Source organism: Artemia sp. Qi Xiang Cuo, chromosome 9 (genome assembly GCF_049724085.1).
Source record: "Artemia sp. Qi Xiang Cuo chromosome 9, ASM4972408v1, whole genome shotgun sequence".
Taxonomy (NCBI): Eukaryota; Metazoa; Arthropoda; class Branchiopoda; order Anostraca; family Artemiidae; genus Artemia; species Artemia sp. Qi Xiang Cuo.
This window is the reverse complement of record NC_142802.1, coordinates 53007580-53020148: the sequence shown is the minus strand read 5'-3', so window position 1 is coordinate 53020148 and position 12569 is coordinate 53007580. Positions and strand designations below refer to the sequence as shown.

Here is a 12569-nt window from a genome sequence, read left to right as displayed (position 1 = left end):
CATCCCTAGAATGTATTATGCTTATAATTATTAATAAACTCAAAAATGTGGATAACTGTAATGACAATTATATATCTCATTCATAGTTTCCACAGTTGAACCATGTTCAATTTTTAACAAGGATGTTTGTGATCAACTAGTTCAGATTTAAGGCATAAGTTTCGGAAATTAGACTAGATGGAAGCTTGGAATAGCACATTTCCTGTTTTTTTAAGTAAATTTGGCTAAACGTACAAAGACATAGTATTAATGGGCAATAGTTAAGAACAAATTAGTGTTAACACAAACTTTCGAACAATTTCTTGCCTTTTCATTTGGCAGGCTCTGTAGTACAAGTTTGACGTAAAAATCAAAGACAACACATGTCCTCAAGATATCTTGGCTTTTTATGTAACTGTATTATGATTCGGGAATTATTCTCCATTTTCCACGGCATTGTCACTGTCCTATGTAAATTAAATTTCATATAATTATTTGCAGCAAAAGTATAGTTTTTTGTAAGGATTTCATAAGTTTCAAAACAGGGATGAAATGAGCGATTATCCAAACCGTCCGCTCCTCCCTTTCTTGCCTTTTTATTTAGCAGGCTCTGTAGTACAAGTTTTCAAGGCAGGCCATATTACTGAGGCTAATAGTCTAAGGAAGTTCCTAAAGAAAAACAAATAAGAAAAGCAGCCTCTGATTACCATAATAATAAAGTTAAATATGTATATTCTAACAAGCCCAAGCAATGGTACAGAAAAATAAAAGAAATATGCGGAAAAAGTCCTTCCGAAATTAATTTTCATCTCCCTGAACCCCCTAATAAGACTGCCAACAATTTGAACTTGTACCTTGCTTCCATCTTTCAAAGTCTCCCCCCTTTTACTGGCTAAAGTCCAACTATTGCTCCCAATACCTCCTTCCCCTTCATTTTTCCCTCTGATGTTGTAAATAAAATCCTAAAGCTTAGAAAATCATGTACTTGCTCTCTGGACATCCCAGCACTTACTTACTTGTACTTGTGGCGGGAATCAGGCGTTTCCACCTCGCCCGGCATCGATGATCTTGGAGACCTTCTTGGACCATGTTGAGCAATCTTCTGCCAGCTGCTCTGCAAAAGCGAGCCACTGAGTTGACCATCTGTGTCCGAATTTTCTTAATCCCCCGATAGGTTCAAGGTCTGATTTGGCCAGGTTCCACCAGTTCTTACTCTTTCCTCCTTGGCGTCTCTTCCAGGAGCTATTAGGCTCGAGTAGAAGTATTTGGCGGGGCAAGTAGTCTGGTGGCTTCCCTAATACATGACCTAACCACTCTAAACGGTGTTCTTTAATAGTGAGCGCACCATCTCCTGAATACTGCACATTCGACGTAGATCCGCGCTAGAAATACGGTCACGCAGCTGTATTCTGAGAATTCTTCGCAGACAAGTCTGCTCAAACACCTTCAGGGTATTCTCATGCTGTAGTTTTACCGACCATGTTTCACATCCGTAAGGGAGAACGGTGCGGACTAGTGCCATGTAGATTCGAACTTTCGTTCGGACACTGACTTTGCGGTGATTCCATTAGGGTTTCCGAAGGGAGGCAAAGACTGTCTGCGCTTTCTGTATTCTGTGTTGGATATCAGTGTCGGGGGATCCGTCAATGCATATTTGGGAGCCTAAGTATGTAAAACAGTTGATTTTCTCCAACTGAACTTGATTGACAGTTAGTGTGAATGGTTCTGTGTCGTGGTTAATAGCCATGAATTTCGTTTTCTCTGTGCTGACTTTCAAGCCGATCAGGTCTGCCCAGGCCACCACGTTGTCAAGCATGTTTTGAGCTTCTACGGGTTCTGACAGGAGGCCAACATCATCCGGATAATCGAGGTCAGTCAGTGAAAGATTCTGTCCGATCTGAACTACTGGATAGGACGACAGTGCGTTTTCAAGCACCCAATCGACGCAATAATTGAACAGAGTCGGAGAGAGGACACACCCTTGTTTTACTCCGAACTCAACAAGGAATTCTTCAGTTTCTTCACCATAGACTCGAACTTGGCTCACTGACGCGTCATAGTATGCCTTCATCAGTTCAACAAACTTCAGCGGCATTCCGTCATTCTCTAGGATCTTCCAAAGTTTCTGGCGAGTGACAGAGTCGAAGGCGGCAATGAAGTCCAGGAACATCAAGATCAGGGGTAGATTGTACCTTTCAAACTGCTGGATAATGAGGCGAAAAACGAAGATATTATCAGTACAGCCTCTACCTGGCCGAAAGCCGGCTTGATTTTCTCGGGTTCTTTCCTCCCTTGCCCCTTTGAAGCGGTTCAAGAGTATGATCCCAAATATTTTGACCGCAATGTCTATAAGACTTATTCCGCGGTAATTTTTGCATTTGGTTTTATCTCCTTTCTTATAGAAAGGGAGAATGACTGATGTCTTCCAATCTTTTGGGAAAGAATTGGTCCTCCACACTTATTCGAGAATGCCATGGAGCTGTTCAGCAGTGACCTCAGGGCATTGTTTGTACACTTCCGGGGAGGCCGTCTTCACCTGGGGCTTTGTGGTTCTTCAGGGTCTGGATTGCTTTCAGTATTTCGGCTCTGATCGGTAAGTCCTGCTCGAGAACGCAGGTTTCTTTAGAAATGGGAGGTGGGAAAGAATCAGTAACAGATGACGGGGTTGGGTTTAGGAGGATCTAAAAATGATCGTTGCTAGATACTCCTTCTGACGACTGATGTTTTTTCCTGATCTGTCTTTGAGTATTTCTGAGACAGCAGCCTTCTTACCAGCGGACTCTTTCAGGATCTGGTAAAGCTTGTGGGTATCATGTGAGCGTGTTGCTTTCTCTATTGACACGGTAGCATCTTCCCACATTTGGCGGCGGTCCAGATGAACAGAGCGTTTTACCTGTCTGCGCAGCTCTTTTGTTTCTTCTTTAGGGCCGCTCATCTTTTGTCTTCGCTCACCGACTATTGACAGGGTCCTAGCGGTAATCCAGTGATGTCGTGTGTTTTTTTCGCGGCCTAGGATCTCATCAGCAGTCGCTGTCATCACAGTTTTAAAGGTCTCCCATCTCTTCTGAGGGTTGGGTTTTAATCAGAACTGAGGGCGTCAAATCGGTTAGTCAGTTCCAAATTGAGGGCCTACCGAACTTCTTTGTCTTGGAGCTTACCGATGTCGAATCCGGCCTTGGGTTTGTTTTTCCTCCGAGTTGCAAGACGTAGCAAAATTTTTGCAGCAACAATCATGTGGTCAGACCCAGACTGCGAGCCTGTGTTCGCGCCGTTGTAAGAGCGAGAGTCCTGTACGGAGCTTCTCCAGCGCTGGTGTACGAGAATGAAGTCTATTTGAGCCTTAGTGACACCGTCATTTGAATGTCAAGTTAAAAGGTGGCTAGGTTTAGGCTGAAATATGGTATTGGTGACAACAACGTGGTTCATCAAGGCGTAGTTTAACAACCTTTGCCCATTCTTGCATCTGTGACCTTGTCCAAATTTTCCCAGGACTTGTCTTGTGGTTTGGTCAGAGGGACCAACTCTTGCTTTGAAGTCTCCAGCAACATTCAAGTAATCACGTGCGGCAACAGAAGAAGACAGCTGCTGTAGCTCGCCGTAGAAATAATCCTTGGTCGTATCAGCAGCGTCACGGGTGGGGGCATAGGTAGAAATTATTGACACATTTGCGGGGTTTCCTTTTAGTCTGATTCTGGCAAGTCTACAGGAGACTGGTTCCCATTCTAGGAGAGCATTTCTGGTTCTTTGGTTCATGATGAAACCAACTCCGTGGAGTCCCGAATTATCCTCTACTCCGGAGTAGAATAAATGGAATTGATGTAGCGTTTCAGGAGCTGTAATAACTATGGAGCCAGAACCTGAAATTCTGGTCTCGAATATGCAAAGTATGTCTATGTTGTACTTCTCCATCTCATGGACAAGAAAAACTTGCGTGGCTTCTTGTTTGACGGATCTTACATTCCAGCATCCCACATTTATGCTAGATTTTGCCTGTTTAATGACTGTAGTGGGTTTTCCTAGATTTATGGCATGAAAAGGATTTTTCGACTTCGCCGCCATATTCGAAGTCGCGTCGCCTGCCGGGAACGCCGTAGTATGGTTGGCTTGTTTACTACTCGACACCCGCGCCAATACAGGGGCCGCATCGCTTGCCGGGGACGCCGTAGCCGTTACAACTTTTCTTCTAGGTCTCAGATCCATCGGTGTTTCTTGGGAATAGAGTTGACCGCAAGGTCCCCAGTCTTGCGGGTCACCCGGAGCGCGTTGGCCACCAAATTGCTCGGCGTGGAGCTCAGTGGTGTTTACACCCTTCCGCCGCTTTGAGGTGCGCTGACGGATTTCCTCTGCTGCCCAGGGACGGAAGATCGAGCCTCATTGCCTGTAGCTACCATCACTGCCATGGAGGTATACAAGCTTAGCTTGACCTTTGATTCCCACCTGGAATCAGCAAGGGCTTCAGGATTGCTGAGCCTTTATCAAATATTTTCAACCACATCACAAAATTTGGTAAATTTCCAAATTGCTGGAAACAAGGTTTTATAACACCTGTCCCAAAAAATATACCAGTCTGACTTCCGCCGACATTCGTCCTATTACACTCACCTCAGTTTTTTTCCAAACTTTATAAAGGTCTCTTCTATGACTGACTTAAAGTTAAAATTTGCCCACGTATTGACACCCGGCAGTTGGGTAACATAAGGAAAACTTCCACCGCCCATTATCTTGTGCACTTAATGCATACCATCGTAAGTAACCTTGATAAATCAAATGTTTGAGTGAACCCTAATATGTTCACTACTGGTTAATTTTGAACTTGATCCTCTGTTAGTAAATATTGGTATATCGTTTCTTTCAAATAGATCTCAAGTTGTAAAATAAAAAAAATATTTTCTCTAACCCCCTCCCTATATATTGTGGAATTCCTCAAGGGACCTTATTGGGACCACTTTTATTTCTAGTTACGATTAACGATATTGGTAAGAATTTCCCCCAAAGGTGGAAATACGTGGATGACATGTCGATCCTTGAAGTATGTCACAGGAATATTAAAAGTGACCCCCTCGAAATACTAACCAATATTTCGGATATAGCTACGAACCTAAATATGAGAGTATATTCCACTAAACCAAATATAATGACGATAAATTTCTTGAAATCCATTTCCGCTTTCCTTAACCCTATCCCACCCGAAATGCTTTTGAAACATGTTAAACTCCTTGGTGTCACAATCTCAAACAATATCAAGTGGAACATGCATGTTTCAAATATCGTTAAACAAGCAAATGTTTCATTATCTACGTTAAAACGTTTAAACAAATTTAATTGCCCTAAGATGGTTTTCCCCCGTGTTTATTTATCATTTATCAGGCCACTATTAGAATATGCATGTCCGGTCTGGCATTCGAATCTTTCAAGTGAACTTAGCGACAAAATTGAGTCGGTCTAAAAGCGTTCGCTTAAAATCATGTACATAGAGAGAAAATTTTAAACTACTTTCTCCTTAAATCCGCACGTATCACCACGTTCAAAGAAAGGAGAGAACAAATTTGTTTGCGTTTTGCTAAATCCGCAATATCTAATCCTCGTACTGAGGACATCTTTCCCGATTTACGCGACGCCATTTGACCCCAACTCCCCCGCTTAGCTTCCTTGGAAATTCCAACGTATTCACCGATCCATACCGGTACTGAAAGGTTCCTGAACAGTTTTATCCCCTCTATTCTGGAGCGCCTAAATAATTCCTGAAGTATATCCTGCACCAAAAGTAACTCCTCTGTCCCTTGTTTTAGTTGTTGGTATATGCTCACAATAATCATGCGTCCTTTTTTTCTCTTTATCTTTGGTCACTTTTATTTTGCCCTTTCGTGATATTTATTTATGCTATATTTCATTTTCGACCTTTAATTTCAAATCCTTTGACCTTTAACTGTGTTTCATTATTTAATTGTAAATATTTAATTTTGACAGTTAATTTGGCCTGATTTTAAGTGGTTTTTTTTTTTTTTTTTTTTTTACAGTATTTGAATTTGAGTACGAATTCGGCAATGTTTTTCTTCTTGCCTGTGATTTTGTTTTATCCCCCACCCTTTTTGTTTGTTTTTTTTCCATTATCCGCACAAAGTTCATTTTAGTTCTTTGACTCGGATTTTTTTTTTTTTGCGTTAAATTTTTATTGACCGTTTTTATGCTTGATTGGTGTTTCTTTTGTTGCTGTATTATTTATTTTGCTTTTTCTTTTTTTTTTGACATATGAAGCGAATTCGGCTCTATTAGAGCTTGTGATAGCCTTTTGAAAATAAATATTATCTTATCTTATCCTTCGTCCTTTATCCTTGATGGTCTTAATTTGTTGCTAGTTTTATATGCAGAGGATATTTTGAAGCCAAGTTGCACTATCCAGGGCAGTAGTGAGGTTTTCTTAACGGTACAATCATAGTATGATATGGTTTGATCTAAGTTTGTTGCTAAAATTTGCCTGAAGTTGGTTCTTCAGCTGGAAGCAAATTCCACCAGAAAAATAAATTCAATCAGCAGAATCAAGCTAGTTGATACATTGATCTTGCCATTGGCTCCTCAATAAAACATGCTCAGTAATTCCTATTTACTCACATTGAACATCAAGATGGTCTATATTATGCATCCTTTGTCATAAGTAAGTTTTGAACGCTTTCTCCTTTTGAAACTATGAAACATTGTTGCACTACCACATCATTTATATTTAGTATCGTTTTAAAATATTTGTACAAACTCTCACGATTCAACACTTCAATAAGTTTCTTCCGCTTAGCAGAATGCCTCCCTTACTTCCTCCCTTGGACCTGTAATCCCTGTCTTGTTAGAAAATTCAGCATTTTTGAACCTATTATTCAGTTGAAGACCAGGTTTCTGAATACAATACTTGATTAAAGAGCCTTGACCATCTTTGGTCCTCTGTACTTACCAAGTTATTTATTCAGTTGCTATTTGTTGCACTTTAAGTGTTTGTCTTTAATCAATTGTTGAAATGGAACCATCCGTGGTCTTATTACTGACTCTGAATTTTATTAAAGCGCTTTTCTGTGCATTTAGTGGTTTTTGTTTCTTGTGTTTATACTTTGTCATTTTACTTCTTTGTATGACAGGTTTTAAAGAGATTAATTAAAATACAAGACTAACTAAAGAGCAAGAATCCCTTGGGTATGTTTTACGATTAATTTATTGATAAAAGTGGATCCCATTTTGAGTCAAGTTCTTGATGAGCTCCATTTTTTCCTCTATTCTGCGATTGCTCTTCGTTTCTTGTTGTCTACACAACAATTTTTTTATTCACCACCATGCATTATGCTTGGTTCTTAACAAACCTGATAAATATTGTGTTATATCATGCAACATTTTTTCTTTTAAGTTTCAGTTTGAGTCTTCCTTGATGCTAAAAGAAACAACAAATCTGTCTTCGCAAGCCAACTACGACAAAATTAAGAAAAAAAAATGAAATACGATCAGCAAAATTTCGTGGTGTGTGCGGTAAGATTATACAAGGGCTTTAGGAACTTTATAGCTCAATGTAAAAATCATATTGAGATCGTGGATTTTGACGCATACAAGGTAAAATGGAAACGAAATATGTGCTCCTTGTTGGAAGAAAAGAATTAGTGTGTTAGCTCAACCTTACGAGTTGTGAAAATTGACAAATTAAATTTTTTTTAAACAATAAATTCGAAATATAATTCCATCGCATTACTTAAAATGCTCCTTCTCATTTCAGATTGTTAAGTTTGAGCAGTGAGGAATCAACCAATCTGGAACGTGTCACAACAAGTCAGTTGGATATTTTTTTGTTTTGTTTTTTCTTTCTTCCATGAGTTTCTAGAAACCGATGTTTACTTTGTTTTTGCATCACATCTTGGGCTTGTTAGAAAGGGCAAAACAATGTGCTTTCTTTGTTTTTTCCTGGAGCCTCTCAACGTCAATCACTTTTCAGAGTCTTTTTGCATTTGTCGACAGTCTTTAGTTTTTATTTAGAATAGCAATCGCTAGTTGTTTATAAGATACGAATAGGGCCCACAAAAAAGATCATACATCTTCTAGACCACTTTCTGATCAAATCTGGTCAATCTGATTTGATTGATCTGATCAATTCTGATTAATTAATCTAGCTCGTGTTGTCCCATTTGGTGAAGTTATGTATATTTGTGTGGATTGTGGTGTCAGAACCACGATTCAACAACAGTTAAGTTACAGCTATTGCAGAGGTCAATTAAACACATTCCATTGTGATTTAGTTAACCAAGATGTCTGGAAATAAGAATCTGAGTGGAGAGTAGTCGTATTACAAAAAGCATTATGGAATGTGCTGATTTTTCTAGGCCGTCTATCCACTGTATATTGTCGAATGCGAGGTCATGAGCTAGGCATGCTTATTCTTATGTTTGTATTTGAATAATTTTTGTTTGTAAAACCCTCAAAGAGCCTCATTCACAGTAAGGAGATCTTCAAATCATGTTGCACACTACACGTGATAGTGAAGCACTTGCAAATTCAAGCATTCTGAATGGCCTACATAATATACAATGTGAAGTGAATTCAACCTCAGGCCGTAGCATTCAGCATTTGGCATGCTTCTATATTTAACAAATACTACTACTACTACTACTACTACTAACAACTCACCGCAGCACCAAGCCGCCAGAGGCCAATACAGCTACGCACGCTCCTCCTCCATCCCAATATATTCAATGCCTTCCTTTTTGCGCACTCCCAAGGATTTCCAATTTGCTTTAAATCTTTCCTTATGACTTCCTCCCACCCCAGACGAGGACGACCTGCTTTCCGTTTAGCCCTAGACGGTTGGCTGAAAAGAACAATCTACGGCAATCTGTCATCCTTCATCCGCACAACGTGCCCTAGCCACCTCAACCTTTCTTTCATTATAGCCCTAGAGAGAGGTATTGAACCACATTTTTCGTATAGCCTATTGTTTGAAATACCGTCAGTTAGCACATCTAGCAAATCTTCATCCACTTTTCGGAGCGCCCATGCTTCAGAGCCATATTTGACCACTGTCATCACTGTAGCTTCTAATATTCTAATCTAGGTTTGCAGACTTATCTTCCCATTCTTCAAAACTTTTTTTAACTGTGAAAAAACACCCTGAGCCTTGGCTATTCTACTTTTGATATCTTCACTGCTCCCACCATCTTTACTAATAATACTACCAAGGTAAGTGAAACTGTCCACCTGATCAACCTTTTCATTACCCAACTTCACCTTTTCTTCTTCACTTATTCCTAGCCTTAGTGAAGTAGTCTTCTTAACATTAGTTTTTAACCCTATTCTAGCACCCTGAACTCACAAAACTTCTAAAACGTCATTCATTTTGCTCACACTTTCCTCTAGGATGCTTAAATCATCAGCATAATCTAAGTTCAGGAGACTTTTTCCTCCCCGTTTGATTCCGTGGTCTCCCATTGCCTTTCCTGTGCTCCTTAAGACAAAGTCCATCAAAATAATCCATATAAAGGGGGATAGAACACAACCCTGTTTAACTCCTGATTTAATACAAAACCAGCTGCTAACCTCATTTCCTACCTTAACCGCAGCAGAGTTATTCTCGTACATAACACTAATCACTTTAGTGTATTTTTTAGTGTATTTTTAGTGTAGTTTTTTCCTTATTGCTAATTGCGGCCCCATTCCTATCTTTAACTGGGCAAAGTCCGGATTGACTACTCCCTCTCAATTTGTTAACATGCCAGTACAATATTTTACTATTATGCCGTCTAGCTGTATCTTCCAGATCATCGGCAATTTTATCCATGGCCTCTACTTCACACTTCCTTAGTTTATATTTTAATGCTTTCTCCACTTTCTTTACATTCCTTTTGTTTTCATATGATCTATCACTAAGGTAATTATGTACAATTCCTTTCTCCTTTCTATCAAATATAAAGCTTTTTCACTAATATTCTTAGCTACAGTTCTAGCTTTCTTCCCTAAGACACCTTCAGCAACTTCACAAATTAATTTTCTAAAATTATTCCAACCTAAAATCTCAAGTTTAGTATTCAACTGTTCCTGGAAAGTGTCTCTCAAATTCTTATCCTGGAGTCTACCAACATCATAACTTCCCGGGAGGTAGTTACCCTTCCTATATTTCAGCTTTAAATTAACCCTTGACACTACTAGATGATGATCTTTACTTTTAACATCAATAACGGCACTCCTATATACCCTAGCATCTTGTATTGATCCGGCCAGTCTTCGGTTTACAGTAACATAATCAATAAGGTTTGCTGTCTTACCATCACGTGAATATCATGTTATCTTATGAGCCATTTTATGACCAAACACCGTATTGGTTATAACTAGATTGTTATACCTACAAAATTGTAAAAGTCTGTATCCATTACTATTTTCTTTTCCTACACCAAATTCACCTAGGCTAGGATACCATCTATCCCTATTTATACCAACCTGGGCATTAAAATCTACTAATAAAACATCATATTTCTACCTGGAACCCTGTCTATTTGTTCCTGTAACTGTAAGCAAAATTCATCTGAGTCACTAGTATCTCCGTCAGTCGGTTCTACTGGGGCATATACTACTATAACTGAGACCCTGAACTTTTTAGTCATAAAATGAGCAATTTGTATTCTATTATTAATACCTTCCCAGCCAAAGACAAGACTTGGCAGCTTCCTTATTCATCATGAGCCCTACTCCCTGTCTATGTACCCCATCCTTCCTGCCTGAGTAAACAAATTCTATATCGCCTAATTTCATACTTCTTACCCCCTGGGATACGAATTTCTGAAACTCCTAATAAATCCAGTTCGAATCGTCTGAATTCGTCAGTCAAAATGTCGATACGATAGTCATTTTTTGACGTCGTTAAATTCCAAGTTCCAATTTTCATGTTCTTTAAATCATTGAAGTTATTTTCGCCTCAGGAAAAGCAATGATCCCCGATACCAGTGCAGGACGGGGATCACATATCTTCTCAAGTCTACACCGAAGTGCTTAAGCCGGCCTAGAACTGGACAGCAAGAAGTCTCTGGGACCTCAATGAATAGGGGTTTTGTGCAATCCTGGGCCCATCTTGGTCACAACATGGTTTTCAGCTCTTGGTGATGCTCTTCTATAAACAGGAGTTGAAATCCTGCACAGACAATCTCAAACCTATTACCTCCGACACATTATATGTTCATGCCTACAAAAATTATGCTACTACGGGGAGGCAGGCCATAATAGATTAATTAGCTAGGAGGTTTTTCAGCCCAAAGACGCCCGTTAAAACATATCAAACCCAGAAAATTATCAATTAGTCAGAATCCCGTGCGAATGTTTTGTCGTTTACTAGGCTATAATTTCCTCGATGGGCGCCACTCCTCAAGTAGGAATAGAGTTGACCGCAAGGTCCCCAGTCTTGAAGGTACCCCGAAAGGGTCAAGACAGCCCTTTGCAGAGGCCATTGTCCATAGACCTGGATCTTACGCCCTGCCGCAGTTGTCCTCCTATAGAGGATCCTCCCGCGATGGTGTTCTGCATCACCATGTAATTTAACCCATTACTGGGAGAAGGCTTGTAACTCCTGGGACTTGTGGACAAACCAGTGGGCCCTTTTGAGTGTACATTTGAGCGGCCTTCTTCCTCCTCCACTTGTATTTATGACCCCGGGCGAGGGTGCCCCCGTTTCTATTATGGACCCCCAGGGACAAGGTCCCCCCTTGGTCCGTGCCTCCTGTGGAGGTACCCTACATATCTGTAGGGCGTTCCCCTATCGCCACCCAGGGACACGCTGAATTGCCTGGGGGAGGCCAACTAATATCTAGCCTAATTTATTGATTTACTTCAACAATAGCTTGCAAAAATAATTTAAAACCAATATCTTGCCTAATTTAATAATTCACTTCAACATTAGCTTGCAAAACTAATGTAAAATTAATCTCTAGCCTAATCTATTGATTCTCTTCAATATAAGCTTGCAAAACTAATGTTAAACTAATATCTAGCCTAATTAATTAATTCACTTCAACATTAGCTTGCAAGACTGATGTAAAACTAATATCTAGCCTGCTTTATTTAAACTAAACCCATTTGGCAAATATTGAATAATCCACATGAACGACCCAAAAATAAAGTGTGCACACCGCCCAAAGCGGTTTGTTATGCTCTTTCCGAATATTAATCAAAACAAACTTTGCATAAAATAAGTTTTTCAAAAAAAAGTAAAGAACTCCAATAAATCAAAAATGAACAAAATAGAATCAAATAATCTACCAAGCATACAACTACCACAAATCAGTATCAATAAATAAATGAAACACAACACAAACAGCAATTAAAATAAGTCAAACTCAAAACAAGCAGAAATTAGTCTGAGTAGGGTTCTAAACCCTATGCTTTCTAAAAGCCATAATAAAATTTGTACGTTACTGAAAAAATTCCAAATGAATTTACTGAAAACAATGTGCATCGTCAGTTTAATATACATATGCTGATATTTATTCCTTAAAATCTTAATTAATTTTTGTTTTCTCAAAGTTATAAGTGAAAACATTTAAAAGAATTTTTTCAGTAAAGTACAAATTCAGTAAAGGGAAATAATA

General features: G+C 39.4%; 1 protein-coding gene across 4 annotated transcripts in view; it reads left to right on the top strand.

The window, feature by feature from the left end:
• Idi (Isopentenyl-diphosphate delta isomerase) overlaps positions 1 to 12569 on the top strand; it is a 97975-nt gene that overhangs the window by 58602 nt on the left and 26804 nt on the right. For 2 of the 4 annotated variants that reach the window (XM_089094710.1, XM_089094709.1), the window contains exon 2: positions 7724 to 7776. The exons of the other annotated variants lie outside the window; for them this stretch is intronic. The gene's annotated coding sequence lies outside the window, so the exon portion shown is untranslated. The remainder of the gene's footprint in view (positions 1 to 7723; positions 7777 to 12569) is intronic. 4 annotated transcript variants of the gene reach the window in all.